Source organism: Callithrix jacchus, chromosome 8 (assembly GCF_049354715.1).
Source record: "Callithrix jacchus isolate 240 chromosome 8, calJac240_pri, whole genome shotgun sequence".
NCBI lineage: Eukaryota > Metazoa > Chordata > Mammalia > Primates > Cebidae > Callithrix > Callithrix jacchus.
In genome coordinates, this window is record NC_133509.1 from 98,968,945 (window position 1) to 98,989,171 (window position 20,227).

A 20,227-nucleotide genomic window follows, 5' to 3' on the forward strand; every position below is an offset into this window, starting at 1 on the left:
AAGATCAGCCTGGGCAACACAGTGAGACCATGTATATGCAAATAAAAAAAATCTTTTAAAAATTAGCTGGGTGTCGTGACTCATGCCTCTAGTCCTAGCAACTTGGGAGGCTGAGGAGGGAGAATGATTTGAGCCCAGGAGTTTGAGGCTGTAATAAGCTATGATTGTTCCACTGCACTCCAGCCTGGGCAACAGAGCAAGACATCAACTCAAACAATAAATAAAAATATAAAGTATTAAAATTTAAAAAGTTAAAACTGGTTTTAAATGTTTTCAAACAGCTATTTTCTTCTAAAATACTAAAAGTGAACTGCTTTTAAAAATTAATAGGCAAAATACAAGTCATAATTAACAAATATCAAGATTTTAACTCAAAAATATTTAAAGGTAATTTTTAAAATTCTACTATATAAAATACTTTATACAAATTAATCACAATTTGGCTGGGTGTGATGGCTCCTGCTTGTAATCCCAGCACGTTGGAAGGCCAATGCAGGTGGATCACCTGAGGTTAGGAGTTCGAGACCAGCCTGACCAACATGGAGAAACCCGGTCTCTACTACAAATACAAAATTAGCTAGACATGGTGGCATATGCCTGTAATCCCAGTTACTTGGGAGACTGAGGCAGGAAAATCGCTTGAACCCAGAAGGCAGAGGTTGTGGTGAGCCAGGATCGCGCCACTGCATTCCAGCCTGGGCAACAAGAGCGAAACTCTGTCTCAAAATAAAATAAAGTAGTCATAATTCTACCATTTAATGTCTATCTGGTTGATGCAATAAAGAAGCACAGTATGTCTAGAACTACCTATATACAGATTTAAGCCAATGTGAAGTATTTAACACCACCAATGTTCCTCAGCTTCTATATACAGCAATTATAATACTGTGCTAACTCCTGAATAACTCTGAAGAAAACTGGACTACAGAAAAATAATACTACATTGTCCAAGAAACACTTCCACCTTGTGGGTTTAAGCAGTTTTCTGCCTCAGCCTTCCTGGGATTACAAGTGCATGCCACCACACCCGGCTATTTTTTGTATTTTTAGTAGAGATGGGGTTTCACCATCTTGGCCAGCCTCATCTTGAACTCCTGACCTCGTGATCCACCTGCCTCAGCCTCCAAAAGTGCTGGGATTACAGGCATGAGCCACTGCGCCCAGCCCATTTTGGCTCTTAAGAAGAATTAAACAAGTTAATTTGTCTTTTTTCTCACCTAAATGCTTCTGCTACTCCACTCTGTCCTGTCCTTAAAAGTAATGTTTATCTCTGACATCAGCAGCAACACAAACCTTCACAGCATTTGGACACAGTTGGATTTTGTTTCAAGGACTTGGAACTCAGAAAAAGACAAAGGGCCCCCATACCTAGTTTGCTGACATTTTATTAGGAAAGGATGCTAGATTTTGTCAAACACTTTTGGTGCATCTGTTGGGGTAATCATATGGTTTACTTTTATGTTAATATGGCAAACTATATTGATTGGGTTTTGAAATGAAGACTTACATGCCTGAAATAAACTCGTTGGTCTTAATGCATTGCCCTTTTTACATATTGTTAGGTTGGATTTGTTAAAATTTTCTTTAGAATTTTTGCATCTGTGTTCCTGAAGACTGCTGATCTGTAGTTTTCTAAGAATGTCTTCGACAGGTTTTGCTATGAGGGTAATGCTGTGATCCTAGAATGAGTTGGGAAGTATTCCACTGGCTTCCATTTTCTGAAAGAGGTAGTAGAGAACTGCTGTTGTTTCTCCTTAAACATTTGGTATAATTCACCACTGAAGCCATCTGGGCTTGGAGTTTTCCTTATAGGAAGGTTTTAAACTACAAATTCAATTTTAAAAAATAGATATAGGACCATTCAAGTCAGCTCTTGTTGTACAACTTTTGGTAATTTTTTTTTCAAGGGATTTGTCTATTTTATATACATTGTTGAATTTTTTGTTAAAAAGTTGTTCATAATATTCTCTGTTCTTTTAATAGCTGTAGAATCTGTAGGACATCGCTTTCATTCCTGATACTTGTAATTTGTGTTTCCCCTCACTTTTTTTTCTGTTTGGTCTGGCTGGAGGTTTATTAATTTTATTGATCTTCTCAAAGAACCAGCTTTAGGCTTCATTGATTTTCTCCTATTTTTGTTTTCTATTTCATACGTTTTTTGCTCCAATTTTAATTATTTCCTTTCTTCTTTTTATTCTGTGTTTAACTTACTCTTCCTTTTCTAATTTTGTTTTTTGGGGGTTTTTGTTTTGTTGTGGTTGTTGTTGAGATGGAGTCTTATTTTGTCACACAGGCTGGAGTGCAGTGGCATGGACACACCTCAGTGCAGTCTCAACCTCCCAGGATCAAGCCATCCTCCCACCTCAGCCTCCTGAGGAGCTAGGATCACAGGTCCATACCACCTTTCCCAGCTAATTTTTGTATATTTTGTAGAGATGTGGTTTCACCATGTTGCCCAGGCTGGTCTTGACTCTTGAGCTCAAGCCATCACCTGCCTTGGCCTCCCAAAGTGCTAGAATTACAGACGTGAGGCTCGCGTTACTTTTATTTTCTAATATAGGCATTTGGTACTATAAGTCTCTCTCTAAGCACTGCTTCATTGTATCCCACAAGTTTTGTTATCTTGTGTTTTAATTTTCAGACAGTTCAAACCTTTTCAAATTTCCATTTTTTAAAACTGGCCAACATGGTGAAACATCATCTCTTTTAAAAATACAAAAATTGCCGGGCGTGGTGTCTCACGCCTATAATCCCAGCACTTTGGGAGGTTGATGCAGGCAGATCACCTAAGGTCAGGAGTTCAAGACCAGCCAGACCAATATGGTTAAACCCTGTCTTTAAAAAACATTTTAAAAATACAAAAATTAGTTGGGCGTGGTGTCGGATCCCTGTAATCCCAGCTACTAGCGAGGCTGAGGCAGGAGAGTTGCTGGAACCCAGAGGGTGGAGGTCGTGGTTAGCCAACATCACATAATTGCACTCCAGTCTGGGCAACAAGAGCAAAACTCTGGCTCAAAAAAAGAGAAATTAGGCCGGGCTCGGGGGCTCATGCCTGTCATTCCAGCACTTTAAGAGACAAAGACAGGCAGATCACCTTAGGTCGAGAGGTCAAGACCAGCCTGGATGACATGGAGAAACCTCGTTTCTACTAAAAATACAAAATTAGCCAAGAGAGGCAAAGTAAACATGTATAAAAATTAATACTTTTAGATTATAAGTGTTGTATATAGAATAGAATCATGTGGGCCGGTTGCGGTGGCTCACGCATGTAATACCAGCACTTTGGGAGGCCAAGGATCACGAGGTCAAGAGATTGAACCATCATGGCCAACAGGGCGAAACCCCATCTCTACTAAATAATACAAAAATTAGCTGGGTGTGCTGGCGAATGCCTATAGTCCCAGCTACTCGGGATGCTGAGGCAGGAGAATTGCTTGAACCTGGGAGGCAGAGGTTGCAGTGAGCCGAGATCGCACCGCTGCATTCCAGCCTGGCGCCTGGTGACAGAGCAAGACTCTGTCTCAAAAAAAAAAAAAAAAAAAAAAGAATAGAATAATGTAACAGTTATCAGTGAAGGCACACAAAGTAGCAACTTTTGTTAGAGTGACTAGAAAGGCCTCCTGTGATATATTAAGATAAATGGGATTATACCATGCATTCTCTTAAATAACCTGACTTTATCATTTAACAAAGCTATCTGTCTTAGCCTGGGCTGCTATAACAAAATATTAATAGCAAAGACTGGGTGGCTTTAAAAACAGACATTCATATCTCATGGTTGTAGAACCTGGAAAGTCCAAGATCAAGGTGACAGCCAATTCAGTTCCTGCTGAGGATTATTCCTAATTTGCAGATGGCTGCCTTCTCACCATGTCCTCAAATGACAGAGAAGAAAGCTCTGGTCTCCCTTCCTCTTTGTATAAGGATACTACCCCCATCATGGGGACCCCATCTGCACAACCTCATCTAAACCTAATTACCTCCCAAAGACCCTGTGTCTGACTACCATCACATTCGGGGTAAGGGCTTCAACATGTGAAAGTTCAGGGAACACAATTCAGTCTATAGCAGCTATCTCCCATAGCTATACATCTATATCATCTGTATCTTCCCTTTAACAACTGCAGTTCCATCTTGATGAAAATTTGAACTTTTTTACAACTGTAAACAATGCTGTGATAAACACCTTTTTTTTTTTTTTTTTTTTTTTGAGATGAAGTCTTGCTCTGTTGCCCAGGCTAGAAGTACAGTGGTGTGATGTTGGCTCACTGCAACTCCACCAACCAGGTTCAAGTGATTCTCCTGCCTCAGCCTTCCAAGTAGCTGGGATTAGAGGAGTCTGTCACCATGCCCAACTAAAAAATTTTTTTTTTTTTGAGATGGAGTCTCATTCTATCTCCCAGGCTGGAGTGCAGTGGTGTAATCTTGGCTCATTGCAACCTCTGCTGCCTGGATTCAAGCAATTCTCCTGCCTCAACCTCCCATGTAGCTGGAATTACAGGCACCTGCCACTGTGCCCGGCTAATTTTTTAATTTTTTAGTAGAGATGGGGTTTCACTATCTTGGCCAGGCTGGTCTTGAACTTCTGACCTCATGATCCACCCACCTCGACCTCCCAAAGTGCTGGGATTACAGGCATGAGCCACCACGCCTGGTCTTTTTTGGTATTTTTATCGACAGGGTTTCACCATGTTGGCCAGGGTGGTCTCAAACTCCTAACCTCAGGTGATTCATCCACCTCAGCCTCCCAAATTGCTGGGATTACAGGCGTGAGCCACTATGCCCAGCCAACACTTTTTTTTTTTTTCCCAAGATGGGGTTTCACCCTGATGGCCAGGCTGGTCTTGAACTCCTGACCTCAGGTGATCCACCCATATTGGCCTCCCAAAGTGTTAGGATTACAGGTGTGAGTCACCGCGACCGGTCTTTTTTTTTCTTGTTTTTCCAGCCAACACTTTTATACATACATATGTGTACATGCTGTGATAAACACTTTTACACATATATATTTGTGTGCACATATTAATATTTTGCTAAGATAAACTTCCACAGGTGAAATTATTTCTCAATGGAAGCACAATTTTAAGTTGTGGATCTCAAACTGCCCTTCAAAATGATTGTAAAAATTTATACTTATGCAAAAAGGAATAGTTTTTTGTTTTTTGTTAAGATGGAGTCTTACTCTGTTGCCCAGGCTGGAGTGCAGTGGCATGATCTCAGCTCACTGCAACCTCTACCTCTCAGGTTCAAACGATTCTCCTGCCTCAGCCTCCTGAATAGCCGGGATTATGGGCACATCACCATGCCTGGCTAATTTTTGTATCTTTGGTAGAGACGGGGTTTCACTATGTTGATCAGGTTGGTCTCGAACTCCTGACCTCGTGATCCACCCACCTCAGCCTCCCAAAGTGCTGGGATTACAGGCATGAGCCACTGCGCCAAGCCCAAAAGGAGTAAAGTTTCTTTACTGACTTTACGTATAAATGTTTCTATCAAAAGAGTTTATGTATTTTTATCCTACAAATAGACCATTCTCCTTCTTCATTTTATTTGAATGGTCTGTAACATTTAACTGTTAAATAGTCCGTCCTTCTTTCACAGAACACATTTTTCACCTGTCTTGTAAGGCAGCATGCTCTTAGGGTTTTCCTCATAACACACTGGACTCTCCTTTTCAATCTTCCCTCCTGTTTCCTCATCTCTGCTTTTTTTTTTTTTTTTTTTAAGACGGAGTTTCAGTCTTGTGGCCCAGACTGGAGTGCAGTGGCACAATCACTGCAACCTCTGCTTCCCAGGTTCAAGTGATTCTCCTGCCTCAGCCTCCCAAGTAGCTGGGATTACAGGTATGCAACATCACACCTGGCTAGTTTTGTATTTTTAGTAGAGATGGAGTTTCGCCATGTTGGCCAGACTGGTCTTGAACTCCTGACCTCAGGTGATCCACCCACCTCAACCTCCCAAAGTGCTGGGATTATGGTGTGAGCCACCACACCCGGCACATCTCCTTGAATTCTAAACACTGCAGTGTCCTAGGCATCAGTCCTTGGTCATCTTCACCTAAACCTATTCCTTTGGTGGGATCTCATCCAATCTCATGAATTCAAATGCCGTATCTCCACTTGGATGTTTAAGAGGCAAGACGTTTAAAAACATTCAAAACCGAACTTATGATTGTACCCCAAAAACCTCATCCTTCCAGTATCACTTTGTTTCAACTCAGTAAATCACAGCTCTATCTTTGCGCTCACTGAAATCAAACCCTTGCTTTCTTACACCCTAATTTCCTTTCTTCATTCAGATTTTTCTCATTAGATTCTGCCTCCCAGTACCATTCCTTGCCCTTTTAACTTACCTTTTTTAAAAAAATAGATCAATCTCTAAAACTAAAGTATGTATTTCTTTACTAGATCATTGTCTTCCCCACCAGAAGATAAGCTGAGGGCAGGAACAGTTCACTAGGGTATCTGATTCACTAATATCTCTAGCACCTATAGCAGTGTTCTTGGCACACAGTGGCATTCAATAATGATTTGCTCAGTAAATGACTTGTACTGGTCACACATATCAGTACTATAGTTGAAAACCAAGCTGATGAGGTAGCAAAGATAACAAATTGAGAGATAAAGCATCTGGGTTTGGGGCCTAGCCCAGGCACAGATATGCAGCTGTAGGCAACTTACCCTTCAAAATCGATTTCATCATCTGTAAAATGGGGTTTATGCATTGCCTCAGCATAAAAACCAGTTGAAACGGTCAATATCTATCTGGCATTACAAAAGTTTCACTCCCTGCAACTTACCAAGAATATGTGCTTCAATTCCCTTCTTAATTTCACTTGCTCAGGTATAACACAACTTAAGTGGACATTTGCAGAAGCTCTCACGTTACACTGTACCTCTAAAATATCTACTCGTGCACACTTTGAGAGCGGTAAAAGTAATTATCAGAAAAAAAATCACCGGATTCCTCAATTATATTATGCTGATGATTACACAACTCTGTAAATCTGCTCAAAATCACTGAATCAAACAATTTAAATGGGTGAACGTTATGGTATGTACATCATACTTTGTAAAACTGTTAAACAAAAAAGAGATTATCTAATTCCATATATGGGTCTACTATAAAATATCCTCAGAATTTAGGAATAAGGAAAAAATACTAAAAGCTCCCATTTTTTTTTTTTTAAGACGGGGTTTCACTATGTTGGCCAGGATCGTCACGATCTCCTGACCTCGTGATCCACCCGCCTCGGTCTCCCTAAGTGCTGGGATTACAGGCGTGAGCCACCACGCCCGGCCTGCAAATTTTTTTTTAAAAATCTGTTTTAGATGAGCTCTGCCATTAGCTGAAACAGGCCACCATCAGGAACGGCTTGTAAAAGAAACTCGGTATCCGGTCAAGTCCTAAGTGACCTGAACCACGTATCTTCAAGGCCATAATGGGATGACTGCAACCTGAGCGCGGTTCCTCGAGCAGAGCAAGCCCATTCATTCGACTCAGTAACTCAAGAGGTCAGTCCTCTCTCCAGCATCCCAGCTGCCATCGCCCTGTCAGGCTCCCCAGACAATCGCCCATCTTATTCCTTCTCCAACGTGGACGCCTACGCGGAGTGAGCGTTCCTTCTCGATGGTCAACTGGCGTCTATCTAGCTTATGAAGCCCGCGTGGGTTCTCCAACCCCATACCGGCCGGGGGATGGGGACGTGGGGACGACAAAATCTAAACTACGACCCTCCCTGAGCCCTGGCAACCCCGGGGTGACCCTGACACCGAGGGGGCCACGCGCGCTCCAGCTGACACCTCTTCCAGCTTCGCGGGGCCTAAAACAACGGGCTGCACTTCACCCACGGCTGAGCGTCAGATTCAGCCGAGGAGAGTCTAAAAGCGCGGTGCTGGGCCCAGAGCCAGGCCCTCCAGAGCAGAACGCGGAGTGGTCCCGCTCCCAGTCTGGTGATGCGGTTGCGTGACAAAGTCGGAAGGCGCGCCAAGCTCCCCATTTCCACATTTCCTGTGGAGTCTAGCGCCCGCCAGGCTCCCGGGCGGGTAAGAATCCAAAACTCCCGGAAGGCAGGCGTCTTAGACTCCTGCACCGCGTCCCCAGAGCCGGGGCGGATCCGGGAGACTGGACACCTGACCCCGCGAAACTGTCCTCCTTCCCTCAAGACCTCTCCGTCCCCACCCCCCGCGAGACAGCCCCGGCGCCCAGCCACCACGAGACCACTCCGCTTCCTGATTGGCTGGAATTGGGCGGGTTCCGGCGTCAGTTTCAGCTCCTCTTCAGCCAGGTTTCCTGCCAAAACTGCTCTTTTCGCCCGCTAATCATCTCCTACAGCCAGTCATCACCGACTTCCTCCACGTTTTCTTCGTCCTCTCCTGCCGGCAGTGCAGCGGCAGTAACTCCCTACGTTGAAGTCCGCGCCCTCTGTCCCCTTTCACTTCCTTTCCCCGAAGGACCTCTTACGCACCGCCCTATTCAGAGGGGCTCAGGCGCGGTAGCACGGGCTCCTGAACTGCTTTAAGCACAGGGATGCAGTGGAACGTGCCCTTGTAGTTTGGCTGCATAGCAAAGTGGGATTCAATAGAAGGGGATTCATGAGAGGGAGTCCTGCAGTGGAAAGTGGTCTTCCTGTAAACAGTTGCTCCTGCCCCTAGGGAATGTTGGACCACAGGAGTGGGTTTGAAGTACAATGTGTAGATCCTAATGGTCCCTCTTTATGGAAGCCGACACATGTAGCGGAGGGGCCCAGCAGGACAGGCGGGGAACAAGGAGGCTGATTTGAGCCTGTCACACCTGAAGACAGCTTGCAGCTGAGGAATGGGGCCCTAGGCATAATGTTCCTGTGGCTGTGCCCTTTGTTTCCTGTTCTGGGGCGACAGACTCCTTTATCTGACCAAAAAACGTTTCTGCCAGCCTACTTGTTTGTGTCTGCTTGAAACCCCATGATTCAGAAATCCAGGCCACGATTTCTCTCTCGTATGGAGGTAAAGAAAATTCGAGTTTTAGCTGGGCATGGTGGCGGGTGCCTGTAATCCCAGCTACTTGGGAAGCTGAGGCAGGAGAATTGCTTGAACTCGGGAGGCGGACATTGCAGTGAGTCGAGATCGTATCACTGCACTCAGCTTGGGCGAAGAAACGAAAGTCAGTCTCAAAAAAGAAAAGAAAAGAAAATTCAAATGTAGTGAGACAAGACTTGATCAAAGGCTGCAAGACTGGTTAGTACTTTGGGAGGCTGAGGCAGGTGGATCATCTTAGGTCAGGAGTTCGAGACCAGCCTGACCAACATGGAGAAACCTCGTCTCTGCTAAAAATGTAAAATTAGCTAGGTGTGGTGGTACATGCCTGTAATCCCAGCTACTCGGGAGGCTGAGGCAGGAGAATCGGTTGAACCCGTGAAGAGGAGGTTGCAGTGAGCCAAGATTGTGCCACTGCACTCCAGAATGGGCAACAGAGCGAAACTCCATTTCAAAAAAAAAAAAAAAGACTGGTTAGTGACAGATGTTCAACAAGAACCAAGTTCTCCTTAGGAGCCCATTGCTTTCCCCACTATGTTAGTGTATTTACCATTTGCTTAGTTGAACTCCATGCTCTCCCCTATTTGCCATCTCCCAGTCCTGGTCCTAGAGTTACTTTCTAGTTTGGCTCCTGAGAAAATTCAGCATTCCAGTTGATCTCTTCCTGTCCAACCCCAAAGGAGATCCAATGCTTAACTAATGGATCTGATTGCCCTACTTACGCTACCTTTGTTTATCTGGGTAGTTTCCAGTTTGGGGCAATTATGAACAATGTCACCGTGAGTAATCTTGTAAATGTCTTGTATACATATTTCTGTTGTATATGTAGAAGTGGAACTGCACCTTCATAAGGCATGCATGTATTCAATTTTAGTAGATGCTAACTACACCATTATTCTGCCTGGGGGAGCAGGCAGAATAATGGCTCCCCCAAAATGTCCTTGTCCTAATCCCTGGAACCTATGAGCATATTAGGTTACATAGCAAAAGGGAATTAAGTTTACAGAGGTTGCTAAGAGGTGGGCTTAACATAGGGAGAGCATTCTGGATTGTCCAGGTGGTCCCAAGTTAATCACAAGGGCCCTTAACAATGGGGAAGAGGGAGGCCAGAGAAGGAGAATGAGAGAAATAGTAGAACCAGACAACCAGAGAATAGTAGCTGTGGAAAGACTATGCGGGCCTGATCAATTCCTACTGGTTTTAAAGATGAAGGAAGGAGGCAATGAGGCAAGAATGTGGGCAACCTCTAGAAGTCGGAAAAGGCAAAGAAATGGATTTTCCCCTTTCCAGAAGGAACACACTCTGTTGACACTTTAATTTTAGCCTATTGGGACCTTTACAACTGTAAGATAATAAATTTTTGTTGTTTTAGCCACAAAATTTGTGATAATTTGTTATAGGAGCAACAGAAATCTCACACACTGCCAGTTTTCCAAAGTAATTTTATCAATTTATATACTTAAGGAGCTTTGAAAAAATATCCATACTTCAGCCCCATACCACAAACTGAACTGGAATCTCTGGATAGGAATAGGAAAATATTTCCTTAATTAGATCATTTCATTGCATCTTGAAGGTTGAGAATTGTTTATCTAAAGCCTTAAATATAAATCCAATACTTATCATTAAAGAAGAGTGTGGCAGTGATTTGGCCACACGATTAAAAGCTTTTCTAGAAAAGAGTGTTCCAGGTGCTTGAAGGATCTCCCATTTTTTGAGTTAACAGCTAACGTTTTGTACTGTCCCATGGTTGAACAATCAGTTCCTACTAACGCAATTCATAATGGAGCATTTACACTAAGCTCTCTCTTTGTTTTTACAAGAGATTTTTCTTTAATATGCTCAGAAAGTGGCTCTTTCAGAAGCTGGCCCACTTAACACCTTGGCCTTCGTGGAGAGTTTGGCTGTAGGAGCTGGTAGTGCCTACATTTCCTGAGAGAAGGGTGTCCTAGGAGGAGAGGATCTGCTTGGTTCATGGCCAGGCTCCTGTGTGCTGAGGCTGCAGCAGGCAGATGATCCTTGGGCCGTGGCTCTGGGGAAATTCTGAATAAAAAGGCGTTTTTTTACAGCTTCAGCAGGCTGGGGCTGCAAGAGGAGGCTCTGGGCACAGTGTCCTTCAACTTTCTTCTTTTGTTCAGCTGGTGATATTAAGAAGAAGGGTAACATTGCAGCCAGGGATCCTGGAGTCTGAGGAAAGAGCCTCCTTCTCCAAGTTTGCAGGACAGCTTCTTTGGTAGTGATACCACTAACTGCTGAGGTTCACACGGCAACAAATTTATAAATCCTGAGAATCCCTGGGCAGTTTCTGTCACAAAGATACTCATCAAAAAGAATGAAAGGTGATCTAATGTTGACACTAGTATTCATGTACCTTCCTGACAGTTGTGAAATATTATACTGTTTCCCTTTAAAATCAAAATATTCCATGGCGTGCTGAGATCCCTACAGTGCACCAGTGTGCCTTGGCACACGGTTTGGGAATCATGGCTGTGGTCATTTGGAAAATGATTCTCATTTATCCCTTGAATGAATATTCAAGATAATTATTACGTTCCAAAATGTTACTTCTGTAAGGTCCAATGAAATCTCACCCCTCCCATGCTGAAGAGCTCTCTCAAACAGGTATTGAGTCCCACAGGCCAGTCCAGATTCTGACTTGTTCTCACAGAGGACATATTAGGTACATCTAAAACTACCTCAGAAGGTGAGCAGTTTACATTTTTATTTTAAAATTTTATTTATAATTTTTTGAGATGAAGTCTCACTCTGTTGCCCAGGCTGGAATGCAGTGGTGCGATCTCAGCTCACTGTAAGCTCTGCCTCAGCCTCGCGAGTAGCTGAGATTACAGGCTCCCACCATCACACCTGGCTAATTTTTGTATTTTTAGTAGAGACCAGGTTTCACCAAGTGGGTCAGGCTGGTCTTGAACTTCTGAGCTCAAGTGATCTGCCCACCTCGGCCTCCCAAAGTGCTGAGATTATAGGTGTGAGCCACTGTGCTCAGCCAGTTTTTTTTTTTTTTTTTTAATTTTAAGAGAGTCTCATTCTGTCACCCAGGCTGGAATGCAGTGGTGCAATCTTGGCTCACTGCAACCTCCACCTCCCAGGTTCAAGCAATTCTCCTGACTCAACCTCTTAAGTAGCAGAGATTACAGGCGCTTGCCACCATGCCCAGCTAATTTTTGTATTTTTGATAGAGATGGGAGTTTCACCATGTTGGCCAGGCTGGTCTTGAACTCCTGATTCAAGTGCTCTGCCTGCCTCGGCGTCCCAAAGTGCTGGAATTACAGTTGTGAGCCATCACACCCAGCCCCTATTTTTAATTAAATAAGCTAGGAAGTATACTATTTGAAAAGTAGCTCATTAACTTAGAGATCAGCCTACCATTGGCAAAACACTGGCAGACACTATTAAATACTAGGAAAATTTAAAAAGCATACTACAGACTATTGCACACTTACAAGAATTCTCAACGACCTTCCCACTCCTCAACATTTCATATCTGATTTTAATACTCTCAGTTAATCAAATACATAAGTTAGATTCAAATTTTAGAAAACAACTTTACCTGGATTGCTAAGGGGGTCAGAGTATCGAAAAAATTCTAGAAACAGACTGTTAACTATGGATATAAATATTCTAAGTAAGAACACAAGTTTCTGATCCCTATATTGCTTAAAATACAGTTCAAAAAAAAAACGGCTGGGGACGGTGGCTCACGCCTGTAATCCCAGCACTTTGGGAGGCCGAGGTGGGCGGATCATGAGGTCAGGAGATGGAGACCATCCTGGCCAACATGGTGGTGAAACCCCGTCTCTATTAAAAAAAAAAAAAAAAAAGTCCAGGCATGGTGGCTCACGCCTGTAATCCAAGCACTTTGGAGGCCAAGGCGGGCAGATCACCTGAGGTCGGGAGTTCAAGACCAGCCTGACCAACTGGTGAAACCCTGTCTTTATAAAAGAAAAAAGAAAAAAAAAAATCTTGGAGTATGTTTGAATTCAAAATTTTTAAAAATACAGTTAATGAAAATGTAATTAGATAATTATTACAAGAAATAATTCGGACTAAACCATAAGTAATGTATAGAATAAGATTATTTTTAAAAGTTAAATGCCATCTGGGCGTGGTGGCTCATGCCTGTAATCTAAGCACTTTGGAGACCAAGACAGACCTGAGGTTGGGAGTTAAAGACCAGCCTGACCAACATGGTGAAACCTCATCTTTGAAAAAATAAAAAAAATTAAAAAATAAATAAAATGTTAAAAAAGTTAAATGCCAAACATAGATTTATGTGAAATTTTTCCACTGTATTTTATTCATAATTTAGCTATATCCAAAATGCTGGAGGAAATATTCATATCTGCTGAGTTCTTGGCAGCAATGAAGAGGCAGAATGGCTTTATTAATTAACCTTTCCAGTCTCACAATCAGAAGCAATCTTTGATTTGTTAGATATTTCATAAACTTGAATAATAAGCTTTAGCTGATTGATGATTTCCTTGTCTGCTGTTTTTATGTCAAATCCCAACATCTTCATAATAGTTTCTTGAAAGTTGCTGAGCTACAAACAACCATCACAGAAATCGAGATATATTAGTAATTTGGGTCACCCACTTATTATGTACAAAGAATTGGTATTAGAAATTTAGTCTTATTCAACATTATTAAATGTAATATAGTCTACTTTCAAACAGTATGTTTAAGCTAGGAACTGATCTATTACAATAACTCTATTTAAAATTTCCTTTGCATTTAAATTTTTTTTCTTGCTTTTACACTTTTGTAAACTTAATTTTATTGCTGCTTATTTTGTTATTTTTCATTCATAAGGTAATTACTTTTTGGACTTCTGATTTGCTGAATGAGAATACCAGTCCCCTAAACACACATTTCTCTACCCATCCTCCAAAAACCATAGTGATCAATGTGGAGATTACATAAAAACTACCTGTAAATTGTGCCTAAAGCAAACCTAGAGAATAGCACAAACTTCAAGTGGGGAAATGAATATTCTAACCCAGCAGAGGCAGCTTCCAAGGAAGGTGCAGCTAATTTCCACTGGTGTAGAAAGCAGACATTACCCCCGGAAACAAGACAGTTCATAAATGGCAAAATAACGAGAACAAATCTGAGATCTGGTGGATCAGAACACTGACAAGTGGGGAAGGAAAAGCAAGGGGCTTGAAAGCACACAAGACCAAAAATGGTAGTTGCAGAGGGCAAGGTTTCTGATGGGAGAGGGTGGTAGTTGGGTGAGGTGTTCCTTGGAAGCTTGGTAATAAAGGAAAAGAGAAAAGCAAACAGTGGAAATTAAGAAGTTTATACAAATGAGAGTATTACAGAATCAGACATCACAAACCCTCATTCACAAAATAAAAGGCTTGATCGAGTAAACTTTAGAAACTGCACTCACTGTGCCAACAGAAGCCGGTGGTATTGAGCTAAGGAACCTAGTGAGTAAGTCCTGCCTCCAGTTACTCTAAAGTAGAAACGTCTGAAGACTAGAGAATTCAAGGAATTTCAAAGTGAATACAGATAAATGGCAAATTATATTCATATAAAATTACTTTAAGAAGAAAATAGAAGCTGGGCACGGTGGCTCACGCCTGCAATCCCAGCACCTTGGGAGGCCGAGGCAGGAGGATCACGAGGTCAAGAGATCAAGACCATCCTGGCCAACATGGTGAAATCCCGTCTGTACTAAAAAAATACAAAAATAAGCCGGGCACGGTGGCAGGTGCCTGTAGTCCCAGCTACTCAGGAGGCTGAAGTAGGAGAATTGCTTGAACCCAGAAGGCAGAGGCTGCAGTGAGCAGAGATCACGCCACTGCACTCCAGCCTGGGCGATAACAGCAAAAATCCATCTCAAAAAATAAAAAAGACAACCATGAAACACAGAACACATGTTTGACACAACACCCTGAAAAAAATTAAATACAAATAAAATTTGCAAAATGGTGGGGAGGGGGGGACTTTATTTTGAATCAGAAATGTAATAATTCAGCATAGAAATAAACAAAAAGATGTCCAGGATATCTAGATGTAAGGCTGGGATTACGGCTATAATCCCAGCACTTTGGGAGGCCAAGGTGGGCGGATTGCCTGAGGTCAGGAGTTCGAGACCAACCTGGCCAACATGGTGAAACCCCATCTCTAAAAAAAAAAAGAAAGAAAGAAAAAGATATCTAGATGTGAGACTTGAACTCAGGCAAGAAAACACAAAATCATCTAAAAAGTGAAGAGTGAACTACAAGGTAGCCAAAGGAAAACAGATATGACTGAAAATAAAATAGGGAGCTGGACACAGTGGCTCACACCTGTATTCCCAGCACTTTGGGAAGCCAAGGCAGGAGAATTGCTTGAGTGCAAGAGTTTGAGACTAGCCTGGGAAACATGGTGAAACCCTATCTTTACAAAACATACAAAAATTAGTCAGGTGTGGTGGTGGCAAACATGTAGCCCCAGCTATTTGGAAGGCTCAGGTGAGCGGATTGCTTTAGCTCAGGACGTTGAGGCTGTGGTGAGCCATGAGCATGCTACTGCATTCCAGACTGGGCAACAGAATGAAACTCTGTCTCAAAAAATAAAAGAAATAGAAACAATCAAGAAAGTGAACAAGCAGAAGTTAAAGAGAGAAAAAAGAGAAAATGCTAATATCATACTTAATGTTTTAAGCATATCTTAAGGTATAAGTTTCCTAAGCAACTAATATATGGAGATGTGACATATAATAACTTTAAAATTTTTCCAAATGATCAATTAGCCTTTTAAAAATTCTCTCAAAATATTTACAAGCATAGTGAAAATCTAAGCAAGTTTAGAAGCACTACTCTATTTTGATAGACAGTGACACAGAAAGTAACATACAAGGTTTCCGCTGAATTTCACATGATGACACACGATCTCATAGACCTATACCCTCCTGGTCACTAGTCAGAGTATATAAAATAATCATATATCCCATCCGTAGCCACTGTGGGTTTAGCAGGGATAAGCACTTGACCTAAACTGGGCCAATTAGACCCTTTCTTGGGATTCTCTGTCCTGTCACAGGAACTACATATAAAACTCCATGGTTGTCAGTGGCCATGTTTCCTCTCATGGAGAAAACCAACCTGCAGTCAGACAGATGAGCTGATACATAGATGCCAAGAAGTAAATATGAGAAAGGGCTTGTAGGTTCCAGGTGCTAATCCTGGAGCCCAGGTACATATTCACTCTCCTGGAGTCAAAGTTTAACTCATTTTTGATTCCATAAGCCGATATTCCCTTTTGTCTAAGTTAGTTACAGTCTAAGTAGGGGTGGTGTTTATCACTTTAACTAAATTAATTTTAATTTTATTATTTTACAAAAACCTCTTGTTCTTGTCCTGATATTTCTTCAGGTGTGCTCTTTGCTGTGGGAGGCTCAGAAGTGATAGCATCTAACATCTGCTGGGTCTTCTCTTTGTCTGATCTTGCCTCTTGCTCTGCAGAGTCTAATGTAGTTTTCAAGTTTTCTGTTTTCACAACTGCCTTCTCTTTCATTGTTTCAACATTTGCTAAAGATTGCCTGAGGTTTTCAATTGTTTTGTCCTGACAGCATATAAGATGGGGAAAAGGAAGGAGATAACTATGATTAGATCTCTTCTAAATAACAGTTATGGTAACTCATGCTTCTTTTCCTTTTCTTTATTTTTTTATGAAGAGAGAGCGATATGGAAAAGAAAAACATTCCACAGTTTCTTAATTAAGAGGACATTTCTTCACCATCGTGCTCATCAATAACTAACTTAGCACTTTTATTAACTGGCCACTTGGGATTTAAAGAGTCTTAACATGTTTATTGCATCCTATCCTCAATGGTCTTAAATCCCTACATTAATCAAGTACAGAAATACAGAAAATAAGTGGCATTTCAGTAAGAGAAATGTTGCTGATAAACTGCTGTATCCGTTGATCAGTTATTTAGTGCCTGTTTGGCTTAAGGCATACTTTTTGAAATAGTATAACTGAAGCTTGATATGGAGAAGGTCCAAACAAGAGCCCCTAAAATGACTACAACTTTTAACTATTACCCCAATAAGAGACACCAGTAAAACTACAATAAAAAACGGGCTGGGTGTGGTGGCTTATGCCTCAGCACTTTGGGAGGCTGAGGCAGGCAGATCACTTGGGGTCGGGGGTTCGAGACCAGCCTGGCCAACATGGTGAAACCCTGTGTCTACTAAAAATACAAAAATTAGCTGGGCATGGTGGTGTGTACCTGTAGTCCCAGCTACTCGGGAGGCTGAGGTGGGAGGATTGCTTGAACCTGGAGGGCAGAGGTTGCAGTGAGCCAACATTGTGCCACGGCACTCCAGTCTAGGTGACAGAGGGAGACTCAATCTCAAAAAGAATAATAATAAAACAAAAAACAAGGGATTTGTAATTATAACCCTTAGAATACCAATTATCATTGAGGAATAAGGAGGAAGATATATGGATATATGGGGGTTTCAATTGTATTGGTAATATTTGTTTCTTAAAATGAGTGGTAGATTCCAATTTTACTCTCTATGCTTTAATAATATATATATTCTTTTGTATGTACATAAAATACTTTTATTTTTTTGACTGCAATGAAAAGCATGCTGCTAATATGGTAAAAAACCAAAGCTTAAGTGAATTTCTGAAAGCCTCTCTTCCTTCACTTACTTTAAGGACATTTACTCTTATCAGCTGGGTTTCCATATTTTTATTTGACAATTTCAAATCACTGAGCTGCTTCTGAAGTTTCTGAACTTTCTTCTTCAATCTTTGTGTCGTAGCAATCTGCAAATTCTTCTGAATATTCAATAACATTTGTTGCATGTTGTCTTTCTCTTGCTTTTTGAAATTCTTATGCTTGTCTCTCTGGGAATGCTTAGTCTCTGAGTGTTCCTTTGCAGAAATCAACAGTATTAAAATAAAAATTTGTGTTTTAAGATGTTATTCTATACTAGCATTATACCACATCCACTCCAGACTAACACACTGCAGGCTTAACAATACTTCCATAAGTAAAATATTTTTATGCATTATTTATGCAAATTATTATAAAATATTTTATGCATTATTAAAATAATCAGGAAAATAAAATATGACAATAAAAGTGATGACTCAGGACTACCAAGAGTACAATAAATAGATTTTATAAGCACCAAGCAGTAGCATAGATTAGTTCAACTTTTCTAGGAATGTATTATAAGGAAATAATCAAGTTGTGCCTGCAGCAACCTCGGTTCGGATCCGAGTCAGGGCACTAAAAAAAAAAAGAAAGAACCAAATTGTGGATAAAGATTCACACACAAAGATTTTTAAATGTATTGTTTAAGTTAGGGTCTTGCTCTGTCGCCCATGCTGGAATTCAGTGGCATGATCACCACTCACTGCAGGCTCAACTTCCCAGGCTCAAGAGATCCTCCCACCTCAGCCTCTGGAGTAGCTGGGACTACAGGATGTGTACACTCAGCTGTGTTTTTTTATTTTCCTCAAACTCCTGGGCTCAAGTGATCTTCCCGCCTTGCCCACCCAAAGTGCTGGTATTACAGGCGTGAGCCACCTCACCTAGCCATCTGAAAAAAGATATTCAGATATCCTTTTTTTTTTTTGAGAGGGAGTTTTGCTCTTGTGGCCCAGGCTGGAGTGCAATGGCACAACCATGGCTCACAGCAACCTCTGCCTCCCAGGTTCAAGTGATTCCCCAGCCTCAGCCTCCCAAGTACCCAGAATTACTGGCACTCAGCACCATGCCCAGCTAATTTTTGCATTTTTAGTAGAGACAGTGTTTCACCATGTTCACCAGGCTGGTCTCTAACTCCTGACCGCAGATGATCCACCCACCTCGGCCTCCCAAAGTGCTGAGATTACAGGCATGAGCCACTGTACCTGGTCACAAAGATAGTCTTTTTTTTTTTTTTCCTTTTTTCCCTAGATAACTTCAGGACACAAAGATATTCTTTACAACATTATTTATAACAGAAAAAAATGAAGCAATGCAAATATCAAAAAAGAAAAATTGCCGGGCGTGGTGGCTCAAGCCTGTAATCCCAGCACTTTGGGAGGCTGAGACAGGTGGATCACAAGGTCGAGAGATCGAGACCATCCTGGTCAACATGGTGAAACCCCGTCTCTACTAAAAATACAAAAAAATTAGCTGGGCATGGTGGCGCGGGCCTGTAATCCCAGCTACTCGGGAGGCTGAGGCGGGAGAATTGCCTGAACCCAGGAGGCGGAGGTTGCGGTGAGCCGAGATTGCACCATTGCACTCCAGCCTGGGTAACAAACAAGAGCGAAACTCCGTCTCAAAAAAAAAAAAAAAAGAAAAAAGAAAAATTATGTATGATAGATTATTCCCTAGAAATTAAGTTTCATAAATATTTATTAAGAAAAAATGATAATGATATAGTTAATGAAAAAAGCAGGATTGGCTGGGCATGGTGGCTCACACCTGTAATCCAAGCACTTTGGAAGCCAAGGCGGGTGGATTACCTGAGGGCAGGAGTTCAAGACCAGCCTGACCAACATGGTGTAATCCCATCTTTAAAAAAAAAAAAAGAAAAGAAAAAAGCAGGATTAAGAAAAACTATGCATATCTCACTTGTGATAAAACTATGCATGGAAAATAATCAGGGAAATATACCTATATTAAATACTAGTTATCACAAAATGGTGGGATTACTGGTGATTTCAATTTTATTTCTATTATTTTCTACTTTACAAATCTTCACTAATACACCTGATTTTTTATTTTTTGGGACAGGGTCTCACTCTGTCACCCAGGCTGGAGTGCAGTGATGCAATCACGGCACATTGCAGCCTTGATCTCCCATGCCCAAGCCATCCTCCCACCTCAGCCTTCTCAGTAGCTGGGACTACAGGTGTGCACCATGCCTGGCTAGTTCTTGAATCTTTTGTAGAGATGAGATGTCGCCATGTTGTCCAGGCTGATCTCAAATTCCTGGGCTCCAGCTATCCACCTACCTCAGCCTTCCTAAGTACTAGAATTACAGATATGAGCCACTATGCCCAGCTGAATTAATCTTATTATGAGACAAAAATTAGTTATCTCAAATATTATTACAAAAAAGTTATGATAAATGTTTTAATCCATTAAAAGAAATAAAACAACAAATTAAGGAAGAAGAACCAGAATGGCACCATCCTTCTCAATAACAACCCTAGAGACTAGAAGACAATGGAGTCCGCGTGTG

General features: G+C 41.7%; 1 protein-coding gene across 4 annotated transcripts in view; it reads right to left on the reverse strand.

The window, feature by feature from the left end:
* Positions 1 to 13,296: 13,296 nt before the first annotated feature.
* The window catches only part of LOC118144961 (uncharacterized), a 56,921-nt gene continuing 49,990 nt past the window's right edge, over positions 13,297 to 20,227 (reverse strand). For 2 of the 4 annotated variants that reach the window (XM_078335105.1, XM_078335106.1), the window contains 3 exons: positions 17,691 to 17,915; positions 16,371 to 16,589; positions 13,297 to 13,575 (listed from right to left, as the gene is read on the reverse strand). The gene's annotated coding sequence lies outside the window, so the exon portion shown is untranslated. Of the gene's footprint in view, positions 13,576 to 16,370; positions 16,590 to 17,689; positions 17,916 to 20,227 lie in introns of those variants that run through there. The other 2 variants (XM_078335103.1, XM_078335104.1) reach the window with 2 other exon arrangements.